General features: G+C 41.4%; 1 long non-coding RNA gene across 1 annotated transcript; it reads left to right on the plus strand.

The window, feature by feature from the left end:
• The first annotated feature begins 1892 nt into the window (after positions 1–1892).
• LOC138428903 (uncharacterized) lies at positions 1893–8149 on the plus strand. Its single transcript, XR_011252614.1, has 4 exons — positions 1893–2589; positions 3285–3371; positions 4184–4290; positions 5418–8149. It is a non-coding gene; the product is annotated as an uncharacterized lncRNA (long non-coding RNA).
• The last annotated feature ends 8664 nt before the right edge of the window (positions 8150–16813 follow it).

A 16813-nucleotide genomic window follows, 5' to 3' on the forward strand; every position in this document is an offset into this window, starting at 1 on the left:
GTAACACAAAGGGCCTGAATAGAATGGCTGGAACCCAACCTGGACTATTCATTGGAGACCCTGCACCTGATGAATTCGGTATTAAATGCCCGAAGCTCTGGGAAATAAATGTCAAACCGAAGGGCAAGGTCATACATTTGAAGAGATGTTTCCATTATCAAGAAGCCTAGAGTGAGGAGGGCAGATTTTAGAGGATGACAGCAGGCTTTACCTGAGCCTTGGAGAACTGTGTTCTGAACCTTGGGTGGAGGAGACATATGCCTCGGCATTGGTGCTGTAGGAAGAGAAGCTGAGTCTTACAGCCTGGCAGCAGTCCAGGAGCTTGGGACCAAAGGACCTGCTCTGCAGGGACCAGGTCTGAGCATCTGACAACAGCTACATTTAGTCTAGAGAACTAAGTTCTCTCTATTGTCCTTCTCCTTGGTTAATTCCAAGCCTTTCTGAAAGTCCAGTAAGTACTGCAGTCTGGTATGGCCTCCACTGACTCTCACTGGCCACACGTGTGATTCTGTGAGCCCCAGCAGCCTGTGAGAAAGAGTGGTTAGCCATCTGCTGTGTTATTGGGCATGTCTCCTGAAGCCCTGTGGCTGATTATATTTTCCAAAGATGATCGCAATGATATCTCCCACCCCATACCTTCTGATCATGTGATCTTGACAACCTCCTTGTGGAGTGATGGCCTCCATGTCCCCCAGCTCTTGAACGTGGGTGGATCTTTGTGACTGCCTCAGCGGTAGAGCATGCCAAAAATGATGCCACATAATTTCTTGAAAATGTTACATGTTTCTGTCTTGTTCTCTTGGGACACTTGCTCTTGGAACCCAGCTATGTAGGCCACATAGGGAGGGAAAAGGTAGATTTAGATACAGACGTCCCGGCCAACACTCATCCAAGGTCCTGGTCAGCGTCCGTCACGGGACACGTGAGTGAGGCACCTTCAGATGGTTCTAGTCTCCAGCGATTGTCTGCCCCCTGCCTGCCAGCTGTCTCTGTAAGGGTCCTTCTCAAATTTCAGGCCCACAGAGCTATGAGCTTAACAAAATGGCTGTTCTGTATCACTAAGTTTTAGGTTGGTTTGTTATATAGAGATAAATCATCCTTCTTGCTTACTTTCCACTTGAGGCTCAAAGAAAACTTGAACTCAGAAACAACATTTTAATTACCAGGACAGTCAATATAATAAAGCATAGAAGACAAACTAGAGATGAAATGGATTGGTGGTCAGAGTTAGAGGGAGGAACATGATGGGAAAGTAAAAGGAATATTCATCTTCTCCAAGATTTATTGCTTCAAAGAAGGAGTTAATAACTCTATATGGAAAGTCTTTAAAAAAACATGTAACAAGCTAGTTTTATTTGAAATAAGACTCTGTTTTTACTAGGAACCAGAATTCAACTTAGCTATAAAACAGAACTTACCACATTAATTTACTGAGCCCAGGCAGAACTAGTTCTAGGTATCATTTTTATTTTTAGTGAACCGCAAACCAGAATTGTTTAAAGAAATTATAAATAAAAGCCTTCTATTCAAATTAAAACCAAAGCTATATATCTTAGAAAACAATTTTTTGCTGTGTTAAAAATTATTGTGCTTTGAAAATACCATGCTATTCTCTAAAATGAACCTGAAAAAAAAACCCTTCATAAATAAATAAATATATCATTGTTCAAAGTCCCTTAGGGTACACACTAATTCATTTAACATTGATTGAATAAAATTGTGAGAAATACATTATTGATATGAATTGAGGAGGGGCATGCTGCTTCACACACCAGTTTCCAACAAGCCCCAAGTGCTTTGTGGATTGAAAGAGCTGTACAAAATACTTGTTATATGTCACATGATATATGGGAAAGATCCAGGGTTTTAGAGTCTTATAGACCTGGGTTATTATTACACCTTAGGAAATTTGCAAAACCTCTGTTAGCCTACTTCATCATTAGCCAAATGGAAAAGCTGCCTGCTTCATTGGATCTGGGTGCACGCCGTGTGTGTGCGTGTGTGTGTGTAGTGAGGACAGGAAAGAAACCCCTAAAAAGTGTGCTCCCTTTTGTGCAGTATAGATTATCTCTGAGAACCGGCTTTCCAGCCAGTTTCTACATTTGCTGACTGCCCCCTCCCCCCGCCACCACCACCTCCCAAGCAGCTTACTTCTAGGTGAGGACTGACTTCTGGTCTCACTGTCTCACCAAGTGACAAGAAGTCAATCGGAACTTGGTGTGCCTTTCTCCTCTCTTCTATCCTTGCCTGCCAGCAAGATGAGACTCCAGAGAGCGTGATAAGAGATTCGAGGCCTTATTTGTTACAATAGCTACTGTTGCCCTAACTATCACATTATCAGATGAGATACTGTATGCAAAGTGGTAAGCTCAGTGCCTGACAGCAGTGCTCAGTAAATGTGTTATTTTGTCCCTATGATAAAAGAAGCATCTGTATCTACCTGCTTATTCAGAATCAAATAAGAGGCAGCACCTTCCTTGAATTGTAATCCTTCAGGTTATCTTTGTGAATCCTGATATGCCAAATGAAATCTGGAAAGTCTGGAATTGCAGCCGAGACAGGTGTCTTCAGTGGGAAGATAGCCAATGAGTGAGTACATCTGCTTACGTAAAGTGTGTGGTTCTTTTGCTACTGATATTTGTGCTGTACATTTAGCCTCACAGGAAGATGGTAACAGAGAGATTTAGGAGAAGGCTGGAATGCTCAGATAGCAAAACTCACATCTCAAGATGTGGTTTATCAAAAGACTGCCAGGCATTTCAAGGTTTTCTGGCTTCCAGTCATGAAGGGGTAAAATTTGATATAGCAGAGAGTAGCCCCTGGGCCACATGAAATCCTCCTGTTGCCTCTACTAATTAAAACCCTAAACATAAGAAACATAAAAATGAACATTTCATGTAAAAATGTTTCATTTTAACATAGCAGTAGCAAGTCAAATCCTAACAGTAATATCGTTTGCTTTTTTTTTAAAAAAAATCTAATGATTCAGAAGCATGAAATGTAACATAATACCTAATGGATTAGCAAAGTGAAAATTTTCTGTTATGTCGCCTTTTTACATCACTCATGTATGATTAGAGAAACTACTTCTAAACATTCTGATTTTTTAGATTAATTTTTTCTTGTCAATAAAATTTGAGGAAGCCGCTCAATTGCCTAAAAATAAGCTTTTATATTTGCATGTTAAAATGCTTTAATTTGTGATGACAGTTGATCTTGGGTAATGATTCTCTTCCCTCTTTTTTGCCTCACATATTTTTGAACCAACATTTGCTTGAAAGAAGGATTCTTCAGTGTTTGCTTTCTGACTATGTATATGAAAAACATAGCGTGAAACACTTCAGCAGAAAGTTTCTTTCAGGAAGTTGAAGGTGAGCCTTTGTTTTGTGCATGATCCACTGCTCATGCTTTGATGGATTTAGTGTGGGTGTGGGGACTAGTCAAGGCGCAAGCCGGAGTGTGTGTGAGCGGTCAGTTTTGGCTTGAGTTCATGGCCAATCAGTAGGAGTCCAGTTCCTGAAGGAGGGAGCCCGGAGAGACAAAGATAACCCTTTTTAAAGCATTTTTTAATTGGAGTATAATTGCTTTAAAGCGTTGTGCTGTTCCTGCTGTAAATGAAGGAGGTCAGCTGTGTGTTGCGTTTGCCCACTCACTCAGTTGTGTCTGACTTTTCGTGGCCCCACGGATTGTAGCCCACCAGATTCCTCTGTCCAAAGAATTTTCCAGGGAAGAATACCAGAGTGGGTGGCCACTTCTACTCCAGGAAATCTTCCTGACCCAGGGATCAAACCCCTACCCCTGCACCACCCCACCCCCTTTCACCTCCTGCATTGGCAGGTAGATTCTTTTCCCATCTACGTCATCACAGAGTGCCAAGTTGAGCTATGCAGCAGCTTCCCACCAGCAAAGAATGGTGTCTCATTCCAGGTTCCCTGCAAAGCAGAGCCTGAGGTGTCAGGGTGTAAGACCTAACACTTTATTGGGGAGTGTAATCCCAGGGTGGCCAGCGTGAGGCTGAAAGCAGGGGAGCAAATAGAGGAGGCATTTTCAGCTGTTACCAGCTTCACCCCAAGGCAACGTCTCCCTGCCAACCCCCTCCATGTTGCAGAGAGGGAAGGGTGGGGAGAGAATTTATTTGTTGACATCCATCTCCCATTGGTCCAAATTTGTCCTGCATTTCCAGGTTACTTGTGAGTGCCTTGCGGGTCCTGAGGCATTTTGCACGTTAGGAGCTATGAGAAAACCCCAGAGTGGTGACTGTGATGCGGAGGTGCATGGCACCCGTGTGAGGTAAGACGCCATCAGGGCGTACTCCCTGCTGACATCGGGGACCAGGGGCAGCTGTCACTGTGGGCACTGGCTCTGTATTGGCAGTGACAGCAGCAGAGACCTTGCTCCAGGGTCACCTCAGCCAGAAAGCAGGGTAATTATGTAGATCTGGGATAGGGCATAACTGAATCTGGGACAAATAGCGAGTCCAAAGGGAATGGGGTTTTTAATTAAAGCTTTGGTAACGGTAGGTTAAAGTTAAACTTTGCTGAAGCACATCCTAAATTGTGAGGTGGGAGACCACCAGGACAAAGAATGGACACTCAGGTTCATCTCCCTTCCAAGCTGTGTTTTTCTGCAGTTGCCTTCTGGTTGTTAGTGCAATGCTGGCTTAAACAGGCGCAGTAATGGCCGAGGAAGGCAGGTAATTTGTAAGCAGCATTTCAGGTTCCCAGTGGATCAGACATGGAGTTGCGTTTAATTGCATTCACTGGAGAAGCAAATGATGGTAATGAGCTTGTGCTAAATGTGGATGGGGGTGGAGTCAGGTGGGAAAAGTCCGCTGCTCTGTGGCTTCCCTTTCCTTCTTTCTGTGTCTGCCCCCCTCAACTGCTGGATCTTATAGGATGAAGCAGCACCCAGAGGTGCCTTTGGATAATTGGGGGAGCGTTCTTTCCAGCTGTGTATGACAGAAGAGCTGTCGTGTGTGTGTGTGAGTACACACGCACGTGCGTGTGAACCAGGTGCTTCCTGCTCTCTTAATGCAAGCTTCAAGTGAGTTTCTGTTCTGACAGTCCAAAGCCACCTGCTCTTGACTCTTCCAGGTTTCCTAGGAAAAAAGCCAATAGCCGAGGGAAGGGACAGTGAGTTGGGAATTGCAGCTCACCATGAAAGCCCTGGGAAACAGTCGAGGGGAAATTTAACCTAAGGAAAGTTGACATCTGCAGCTTAGAGAACTATCAACAGAGCAACCTGGGACCTATTGCACGTTCACTCTGGAAAACTTTCAAGCACTTTTTAGATCCACTTTAGGATTTCAAGGGAAAACTCGGAATGGAACATCTTAATTCCTAACATGGACAATGTGACAGATTACCTGCCTTTTTAATTAAAAATCGAGTTGCCATTAACATACAATATTTTATCAGTTTCAGGTGCACAGCATAGTGACTCAGTGTTTTTATACATCGTGAAGTGATCACTGCAGTAAGACCAGCTACCATCCGTCACCATTCCAAGCAGTTACAGTGTTATTGACTATATTCCCTACGTGTACATCCTATCCCTGTGGCTTATTTGTCTTACAGCTGAAAGTTTGTATTTCTTAATCCCCTTCACCTGTTCTTAAGCATGAAACTCAACCTTCATAAAGAATTTGTTTGAAGCTCCTTAAATATCAAGGCCTTGCTCTGTGGTTTTGGAGAACATACATGTTGAGTTTAGTTCTATGATGTATTTTCTCAGTGTTTGGAGTATCTGGTTATATAGTTTTCCCTGAATCTCCAAGTTTGTATAACACTTGGTAGCCAAAAGACCATGGCTTTAAACGATATGGATAACCTTAGTAGTGTTGTCCCATCACTGAGTTGTACTCTTTGTGACCCCATGAACTGCAGCACACCAAGCTTCCCCGTCCTTCACTATCTCCCAGAGCTTGCTCAAGCTCATGTCCATTGAGTCGGTGATGCCATCCAACCATCTCATCTTCTGTCACCCCCTTCTCCTGCCCTCAATCTTTCCCAGCATCAGAGTCTTTTCCAATGAGTTGGCTCTTTGCATCAGGTGGCCAAAGTATTGGAGCTGCAGCTTCAGCATCAGTCCTTCCAATGAATATTCAGGGTTGATTTCTTTTAGGATTGACTGGTTTGATTTCCTTGCAGTCCAAGAGTCTTCTCCAGCACCACAGTACATAAGCATGTTTTCTTTGGTGCTCAGCCTTCTTTGTCGTCCTTAGTGTAAGTAATGCAAAAGAAGAAAAAACCTATAGAATTGAAAGCCTACTTATTTGGGGGCGTTTCTTTGAGTTTGCTCTTTTTTATCAGATAAGGTACTGATTCAATCTCTTTATTTGTTTTAGGAACATTCAGGTCTGTTGTTTCTTCCTGAGTAACTTTCATATACTTTTTCCCTCAAGATAATGCCAGCTTATTCTGTTTCCAAATTTATCAGTATAAGGGTGCTTACAATGCTCTCTTATTGTGTATATCATGTTTCATTGTCTATTGTAATCTGTTTTTTTTTTCAGTTATGCCTTTTCAATCATGATACTGTGTTTGTTCTCTTTTTCTTAAGTATTTTCAGTTTAAGAAAGTTTACTTTTTAAGTCTTTTCAAAGAACCTACTTTAATCTTTGATGATCCTTTGTATTTTATCTTTATTTTAGATTTCATTAATTTAAGCCAGTATTTTTTTTATTATTTTCTTCCTACTTCCTTTGAGTTTATTCTGTGTTCTGTCACCAACTTCTTAAATTACATGCTTTGATCCTTAATTTTTAGTCTTTATTTTTAATAAGTTAAGATTATAAATTAACCTTACGAGCCTTGCTTTAGTATGTGCCAAGAAATTTGTTGTATAAGACTTTACTATGGTTTAGTCTCAAGTACTTAAATATTTTCATGATGATTTCTTTGACCCATGAGTGGTTTTAAAAGTGTGTGTTTGAATGTTGATACAAACACAGGATTGATGACATATATGTTTGGAAATATACACAATAAAAAAGTTCTTTTAAAAGTGTGTTTCTAAAGTGTCCAAACACATTTGACTTAGTTATCTTATTGCTGATTTCTAACTTGATCAATGTGGTTGAATGTGGTCTATTAGATATTGGCTCTATGAAAACCTTTAAGAACTCTCTGACCTGTAATGATGTCAATTTTTATAAATGCTTTATAAGTGGTTGCATAGAATGTGATTTCCATAATTGTTTGATGCCAGGACACAGATACATGTTCATTAGGTCAAGCTTGATAATTGTGTAGTTTAAACCTTTGATAGCTTTCTGATTACTTTATTTATTCTTAGGAAAGATGTATTTTACAATCTGTGTTGATGGATTTGACAATTTCTCTGAAAGTTATATAATTTTTATCTTGTAAATGAGACTATGCTATTAATCATGAACAATTAAAGAATTGCTGTATCTTCCTGGTGAGGCAAACACTTGACTGCAATGCAACCCTCTTTATTCACAAAGGCACTTTTTTTGGCCATAAAGTCTAGTTTATCTGATATCAGGAAGCTATAACGGTTATTTTTATGTGTTTTTAATATTCATTTTGTACACTAGCATATCTTTTTTTTTTTTAACCTCAGTTTGACATTCTCTATTTACTGGTAAATATTAGTCAGTCTATACATTTATGACTGATATGGCTAAATGTCTTTTTGGAATCGTAGTTCTTCGGTTCAATTTGTCTTTTCTCTGCTTTGCCATTTTCTTTTTCTAGTTTAGTTTTGGATTGATGACATTTTTAAATTTCATGTTTCCCCTCTATTGTTTTGGAGTGGAAACTTCCACTATTCTTAAAATTGCAATATGCTTAAAAAACATAAAATCCGAAGTTAAACAATATCTTTTTTCTCCAAATAATAATGGTAGAACTTAGAACACTTTAAATTCAATCAGTTACCCTGTTTTACATATTATTGTATATCAATATTTTCTGCTATTTTTTTCATTTAACCCATTAACTATTATTTTTGTTGTTTTATTTTGCAAATGCTTTAAACCAGGGGTCAGCAACCTTTTTCTGTAAAGGGCTAGATACCCAGGCTCTAAGGTCTTTGTTGCAGTTATTCAGTTCTGCTGTTGTTTGTAGAAACTGCCATAGACAATGAGAAGCTGTGTTTTAATAAAGTTTTATTTTCAAAAATAGACTGTGAGCTGAATTTGACCCATGATCTGTCTATAGTTTGCCAACAACTGCCTTGGATTTTTCTGTGATGCCTATTGCTGTATTTGGCTAACATTATTTCTTGAACCTTAGACTTCCTTTATAGGTCATCTCCTTTTCCCTGAAGTATATCATTTGGCTGGCCCTTTAGTGAGACCCGTGGGTCATAGATGCAGTATTTCTTCAACTTTGTATTTAATTTAGTACTCCTTCTGAGATGGGATCACAGTTTATCTGGATGTATTTTCTTGCAACACTTTATTTTGGGGGTATGAAACAGCAAATCCTATTATTTCAATATTTATTTTCCAGTCTTTTAAAAAAATTTTTTTTTTAAATTTTAAAATCTTTAATTCTTACATGCATTCCCAAGTTTCCACCTTGACAAGCTAATAAAAAATTCCACCTTAGTTATTATTGTTGGGCCACCTTTCCCCTTCTGTCTTCATAAGACTATATTTGAAAGTGCTTAGACTCACTTAGTGGTGAAGCATTAATAAAAACGACAGTCTCTTAGTACTTTCAAGTTAATATTCTATGCTTTTCTGGATTTCATAGTTGCTGTTAAGGAAATAAAGAGGCAGTTTGATTGGCATTGTTTTATATGTGATTTAACATTTCTCCTTGGCTACTTGAGATTTTCTTTGCCTTTGGTTTTCTGTGGTTGTACCATGATGTACTGTGGATACATCATAGTATCCTTTCTAGGTACCCTGCTTTATATATCTTGTGTTTCCTGAATCTGAAGATTCACATCTTTTAGTGTTTTTGGAAAATTTTTACCCCTTAGCACTTTTAATACTTCCTACTCAGTATATTTTTCTTCTTTTGGAATTTTTGTTTGGATGTATGTTAGACAATATTATTCTTTCCTTCCTACTGTTTCAAATTAAAAAAAAAAAAGGTAAGTAGACCAATTTCTGCTTTCTTTTCTGCAGCTTAGTTTTTAAAAAGTATTTTCTTGGGTTATCATTGAGATCACTCTGGGCTTTGGGTTGTTTTCCTAATTCCAAGCAGAGTCCCAAAACTTCACCTTGAACAGACTTTTCGTCCCAATGATTCTCTTTCCAAAGTTCATCCACTTGTCTCTGGTCACTGTATGGACTTTGCTCCCAGCCGCTGGAAACTACAGAGGTGAAACTCAGGATTTTGTCCACAGTGTTTTGATCTGCAGGAAGAGGGAGGCAAAACTGGGTCTCTCTGTGTTTCCTTCCCTTCCAAGTCTCTCCCTCCCTCAGGGTATCTTGTCTTATTTATTTTCTTTACTGCATTGCTAAATCCCTGTTATTGCTGGAGGTAATTAGCTTTGAGCAATTATAATCATTCTCTATTCCCGCTCTAGCTTTCCTTCCAGCCAGGGAAAAGCGAAGGTGAGACACTGAGATTGTGGGGGAGGGCTCTTGTTTTTGAAGCGTTTCTACCTCTTTTACCCCGACTGCCTCACATCTCCTCAGCCTTCTTCTCTAGAAATTACTAGGTATTTATGAAATATTTTAGAATTGTGTCCATGGGCCATCTTTATTCTGTTCTGCTTTTTGGTGGGATGTGCATATAAGAAGCACTAATTCCTAGTAAGAAGCACTAATTCCTAGTCCTTTTTCTCTAGACTTTCCAAAAGCATGATGCCATAAGCTTACAGCCCTTTGTTTTATGATTATTGCCTGTTTTTTATGCTGGTTTTACATTTATTTTTCAAATTTATTTTGCTAGTTTTGAGAACTGAAGAAACCATTTATCTCTTTATATTACTTGTGCTAGTGGTACATTTAAGAGCCTTATAGATCACTTTCTGAGGGGAATGAGAGCTTTAGAACCAGGAAGATGCAGATTAAAATTTAGCCTGGCCATTTATGGTAACATTCAGTTACTTATTCTTGGTATGTCACAGTTTTATCCTTTAATATAGTGATAACTATTATTGTTGTGAGGTTCTAAGTTCATATATATATATATAAATAAAATAGGTTTGCTCTCCCCAGAAGGTCATTTTCAAAGACAAACTGAAAAATAAATTGTTCCTCAAATTGTCCGATGGAAGGCTCCTCTGGATGATGTAGAGAAGTATCCTAACCCAGATTGTGGCAGAGGAGCAGGGGCGAGGATGACCACTCACCCTTCCTGGGTGAGGATGCCCTTGATCAGGTACATAACATGATCTTTTTGAGATAGCCAGAAGAGCATGACTTGGCGGACCAGGTGAGCAGGGACACTGGGAAGGACTCAGGGACCAGGCCCTGGCCATGGAAGCCTTCTACACCCTCCATGCTCCTCTGTTCCTCTACCAGGAGTAGGGAATTTATCCTTTTAGTAAAGGGGACCGCTGGATGCTTTTAAGCTGAGAGGTACCACAGTCAGCTTTGTGTTTCAGCAAATCCAGAAGCCATGATCAAGACGCTTAGAATGTGGCAGATTGTATAAACAGCTGCAACAATGTCAGACAGGCCACATGCTCTTCCTATAATGTGAGGTTGACACTCCTATTGTGGAGGAGTATCTGGGCAGACGTATGATGCTGTGTGTCTTCCGAGTCACATCATAGGGGGAAGTGCAGCTTCCACCTAGCTCTCTTGGTAGACTTGCTCTTGGAATTCAGCCATCACACCGTGAGGATGCCCAAGCATCTACAGAGAGGTCCACAAGGAGAGGAATTCCAGGCTTCAGTTGACATGGCTGAGCTCGCAGCTGACAGTCTGCACCCTGTGAGTGTGCCATCTTGGAAGTCAATCTTCCAGGCCCCAGCTGAGCCCATTCTGTTGAATGCCGCATGGAACAGAGAAGGGCCCATCCTGCTGAGCCTTGCCAAAATTCCACACTCGAGGGTGAAATAAAGGATTGCTGCTGTTTTAGGACACTCTATTTTGTGAGGGTTTGCTACATGGCAATGGATAACTGATACCAGGGAAGCGAATAAAAGCAGGGGCAACTCTTAGGCAACATAATTGTTCAGGCAAGAGATGATAAGAGCCTCAGCTAAAGCACTAATTAATTAATTAATTAGATAATTATGACATGCCAGCCACTGTGCTGTGTCATGAGAATACAGTATGAACTGGATGGAGAGGTCCCTTCACTCAAGAAGCTAGCTCGTTAGTGGGCAGGGAGGATGGAGTATAGAAAGGATCCGCTGAGCCATTTAATCATATTTACCTGTGGATGTCTGCTCTTCCAGGTGGCGCTAGTGGTAAAGAACCTGCCTGCTAATACAGGAAACGTAAGAGACATGGTTTCAGTCCTGGGAGTGGGAAGATCCCCTGGAGGAGGGCACAACAACCCATGCCAGTATTCTTGCCTGGAGAATCCCATGGACAGAGGAGCCTGGTGGGCTACAATCCACAGGGTCGCACAAAGTCAGGCACAACTGAAGCGACTTAGCACATTTGCTCTCCACATCCAACATTAGGAGGAAACTCTTACACCTAGAAAAAAATGCATTATTACAGGGATAAAAGTTTTGGCATCCAGCTACCATGAAAAGGACTTTGACTTTTCTTTATCAGACCCACTGACCATGTTAGGAAGTGGTTTTTTGGTCTTTGTCTTCATCAGAGAAAACCTTCACATGGGCACTTTTCCTGCTCCTGTGTTATTGGGTGATTTTTAGTTCAAAGCACACACATACACACAAAAGGCACTTGTATTTGCATCAGTGCTTCTTACTTTTTTTTTTTTTTTTTTTAAGAGCTGGAGAGTGGGAGGATTACCACAGTATTCTTTTCAAGTGCTCTCAGTCCCTGATCAAAGGAAGGGTTTTAGAGTCTTAGTTCATCTCAGAGTAAATATAAGACTATTCTTGGTTTGGGGTTTTGAGTAAATCAGTTTTGGTTAAGCACCAGAGAGAGGGCATGGACTCATGTATTGTAAACCACAAAGTTCTACACAAAATAATGTCACCAATTATTTTTATTATTTTAAAACGGCATTTGGGGTGTTCAGTTTGATCGCTCAGTTGTGTCTGACTCTTTGCGCCCCCATGGACTGCAGCATGCCAGGCTTCCCTGTCCTTCACCAGCTCCCGGAGCCTGCTCAAACTCATGTCCACCGCGTCTGTGATGCCATCCAACCATCTCATCCTCTGTCGCCCCCTTCTCCTCCTGCCTTCAGTCTTTCCCAGCATCAGGGTTTTTTCCAATGGTCAGTTATTTGCATCAGGTGGCCAAAGTATTTATTGGAGTTTCAGCTTCAGCATCAGTCCTTCCAATAAATATTTAGGGTTGATTTCCTTTAGAATTGAATGGTTTGATCTCCTTGCAGTCCAAGAGATTTGGGGTGTAGTGGTAGTCAGAGAACTAAGCATCAGCTTGGATGTTTCATTTTAAAAATAATTACTCATTTTATGATTTTTTCTTCTTCTTATTATTTTTTTTTTACAAAGAGCAGACACTTTGCATCTTACTTTTGTCCCAGACTATGGCTCATTCTTTCTTTTCATCTTTTATCACCACAGTAAAGAGTCATGCCCTGAGCTGGCTCCCCAACCAGTACAACCTGGCTTTGGTTGCCATTGCTCTGCTGGGAATGACCTTTGAATCATCCGTGATGATTGTTGCCTAAACCTTTGAGTTTTCCTTGGTATTCAGTTGGCTTAAACTCTCTGCAGCATTTGGTACTGTTGACTGTTGTCCAGTTTTCAAAACTCTAGTCTCCTCTGGCTTCCGTGTTAACAGACTTCGTTCTTGCATCTCTGGTTGCTTCCTTTGCTTTTATTACTGGCTTTTCTTTCTACCTCTTTCTTCTTCTTAAATGTCATTGTTCCCAAGGGTTTAGTTCTTAAATCCTCTCCAATCTCCAGAGACACTGTCTTCTATTTCCAAGACTCCCATCCATCCAGGGGTCTTATATATTCTACTGAGTCTTGAAAACCATGTCTACTGTTCTTAAAGCACATATGCCCAGGAATTAAACACTTTTAAAAATTGCAGTATAGTTGCTGTACAGTGTTGTATTAGTTGCTGCTGCTGTTGCTGCTAAGTTGGTTCAGTCATGTCCGACTGTGCAATCCCATAGATGGCAGCCCACCAGGCTTCCCCGTCCCTGGGATTCTCCAGGCAAGAATGCTGGAGTAGGTTGACACTTCCTTCTCCAATGCATGAAAGTGAAAAGTGAAAGTGAAGTCGCTCAGTTGTGTCCGACTCTGTACGGCCCCATGGACTGCAGCCCACCAGGCTCCATGGGATTTTCCAGGCAAGGGCACTGGAGTGGGGTTCCATGGCCTTCTCTGGTGTTAGCCTCCACTGTATAGCAAACTGAGTCAGCTGTATGTATTTCCTCCCCTAGGGGATCTCCCGTCCTAGGGATTGAACCCACGTCTCTTGCATCTCCTGCAAGAGAGATGCAATTGGTAGGTGGATTCTTTTACCACTGCACCATGTAGGAAGATAGGTATACATATATCACCTCTATTTTTGAATTTCCTTCACATTTAGGTCATCACAGAGCACTGAGTAGAGTTCCCTGTGCTAGACAGTAGGTTCTCATTGGTTATCTGTTTTATAGGTAGTAGTGCATGTATCCCTCCCACGGACAGAGGAGCCTGGCAGGCTGCAGTCCATGGGGTCTTGAAGAGTCGGACACGACTGAACGACTTCAGTTTCACTTTTCACTTTCATGCATTGGAGAAGGAAATGGCAACCCACTCCAGTGTTCTTGCCTGGAGAATCCCAGGGACGGGGGAGCCTGGTGGGCTGCTGTCTATGGGGTCGCAGAGTCGGACACGACTGAAGCGACTTAGCAGCAGCAGCAGCAGTGTATATATGGCAATCCCAGTCTCCCATTTCATCCCATTTGCATTCCCCCCTTGGTGTTCATACCTTTGTTCTCTGTGTCTGTGTGTCTGTTTCTGCTTTGCAAATAGGTTTGTCTGTACCATTTTTCTAGATTTCACATATATTCATTAAATATATGATACATATCTTTCTCTCTCTGACCTACTTCACTCTGTATGACAGTCTCTAGGTCCATTCATGTCTCTGCAAATGGCACAATTTCATTCCTTTTTTTATGGCTGATTAATATTCCGTTGTAGATAGGTGCCACATCTTGTTTTAATCCATTCCTCTGTCAGTGGACATCTGGGTTGCTTTCACATGCTGATGCCTAGGAAGTTTTGAGGATACAAAAACAAACACACCACAATATCTCACAGAAAGTTGCTTACAGTCTAGTAAGGTGGATGAGATGTCTCACCACAGCTTTGAGAGCTGTGCCTTTGCGGTCTGGACTTTCCCATTATGTCTGGCACAAAGCAACTTCTCAAGGTAATATGATCAAAAGTTACTGCTTCCACTGCATCCAAGAGACATTAAAATACGAAAGCTTTAAGACTGACACAAAGCAGGGCTTTCTGTTTTATTTGAAGCTGGAGAGAAGTCTTGAGGAAAGTAAAATTCCTTGCCTGCTGATGTGTAAGAAGGAATGGATCAGGTGGCGTTCCTCAGTTGGAAGCAATAAAAACCAACTCCAGCTTATTTAAACAAAATAGAAGGAGTTTATGGAAAGGACAGGCAGTGCTTCTTGGAACTGAAGAGAGAACTGAATAACCAGTCATCCTGAGGGAGAGGTGCCAGCACCGCTCTGGAAATCTGAGTGATAGGAAAACACAGCCCATCATGGCCCGAACCTGGGCTCAGAGCTAGCTCCATCAGAACTCCCAAGTAAATGAAACTCTTCAGGCTTAGACCACAGCTATCCACCACAGAGGAGACAGATGGACTGGGAAAGCACAGAACCTGGCTCATAGGAGACAGGGAAGGAAATATTTTTGAGTGGAGAAATAAATGTCTAGGGTCGTTAGCTAGATTAGATGACATCCACCATCTCTACCAATAATACTAGACTTCCCCAGATCAAGGTGAAACTTCCTGGGCATTCTGTTTTATTATTTTTTAAATTATGTGTTTATTTGACTGTGCTGGGTCTTGGTTGTGGCATGTGGGATTTTCAGTCTTTGTTGCCCCATGTGGGATCTTTAGTTGCAGCAAGTGAACTCTTCCTGGCAGCATGTGGTATTCAGTTCCCTGACAAGAGACTGAACCCAGGCCCCCTGCATTGGAAGTTCGGAGTCTTAGCCACTGGACCACCAAGGAAGTCCCTTCCTGGGCATTTTAATCTGGCTGGTATAGTGAATAAAATATATTTCTGCCCAATTGGGAAGGCAGGAATACTATGTGTAACTGTCTTATTGGAATTCAAAAATCACCCTGGTCATCCCCAAACCAGATGAAAATAAACCCAGAAGAAGCATCTGCACATCATGGTGTTGCTTTTTTTTTTTCCCCTCACTGATAGGAGCATTATGGGATGTTGAGGGATTCCAGAGAGAATGCAATAATGTTCCCCTGGATATAGAACACTTGAGATTTGACAGTTTCACATTTTTCTTTATTTCTGTTAAGGCAGGATTCTGACAGGGCTATATTTTGCCACCCACTTTCGCTGTTTTCTTGTAAATGGCAGAGAATGAAAGAGGGGAAATAGAGACACCTTATTAATCAACTCGGTTACAGTTTTACAGCACTATGCCCAGAAGGACACACTGAACTATCAGTGTCCGTCAGGATAGCACATGATGCAAATTAGAGACTGTAGAAATTCAACAGGTAGACAGGAGCTGACTTCTGTCCAGCAGAAGCGGTTCCCTTAAGCCTGTCTGGGCAGCACTAGCTACTCAGGACGTGAAATGCACAACTCTGTTGGTCCAATGGAAAACTTTCTTTTTTTTTTTTTAATAAATGTAACTAAATGTCTTTCCAATTGTGTAAACTGAGAATTCAGTGTTATTATTTTTAAAAAAATATTTATTTATCTGTCTGTACCTGATCTTAATTGCAGCACACAGGATCTTTGATCTTAGTTGAGGCATGTGAGATCTTTAGTCGGGGTGTGCAGACTCTTAGCTGTGGCATGTGGAATCTAGTTCCCCAACCAGGGATTGAACCTGGGCCCCCTGCACTGGGAGCAAGGAATCTTAGCCAGTGGACCATGAGGGAAGCGCCACATTTTCAGGTCTTGTGCTTTGTTTTATCTAATCTTTTTATTTGTTTGTCTTGTTTATTTGGCAGCACCAATGTCCAGGCACAGATTTTTCCATTTCTGCAGAACAAGCCACCTCAATAGTTAGTGACTTAAAACCACAGCTTATTCCACTCTTTCAGTTCTGTGGATGGACTGGGCTCAGCTGGGTGGTTCTCACTCAGTTGCAGTCAGTCATTGGGTGGGGCTGGAGTCTTCTGGAGGTTCAGCTGGGATGAATGTCTAACATGAGGTCTTCACTCATGTGTCTGGTCCTCAGCTGGGTTCCCGGGCCAAGTGCTGGCTGGGCGTCTTTCTGTTTTCACGTGGTCTCTCTGTGTGGTTAACTTGGGCTTTCTCATGGCATGGCGGTTTTAAGGCAGTGCCAGCTTTCCAAGATCGCCAGATGGAAGACATAAAGCTTCTTATGACCCTGCCTCAGAAGTCAGCAGAGTCACTTTTACCACAGTCTGTTGGTCAAAATTAAGATGCAGTGCAGGGGTTAGTAGTCAGCCGCCTGTTGCCCCAAGTCATGAGAAAATCACCGTGGGAAAAGAATAAAAGCAAATATAGCAATACAGCATAACCCAAATAAAAGTACATCGGGTTGATCAGTTGGGGTTGTCATGCCCTGCTAA

This window comes from Ovis canadensis, chromosome 24 (genome assembly GCF_042477335.2).
Source record: "Ovis canadensis isolate MfBH-ARS-UI-01 breed Bighorn chromosome 24, ARS-UI_OviCan_v2, whole genome shotgun sequence".
Classification (NCBI taxonomy): Eukaryota; Metazoa; Chordata; class Mammalia; order Artiodactyla; family Bovidae; genus Ovis; species Ovis canadensis.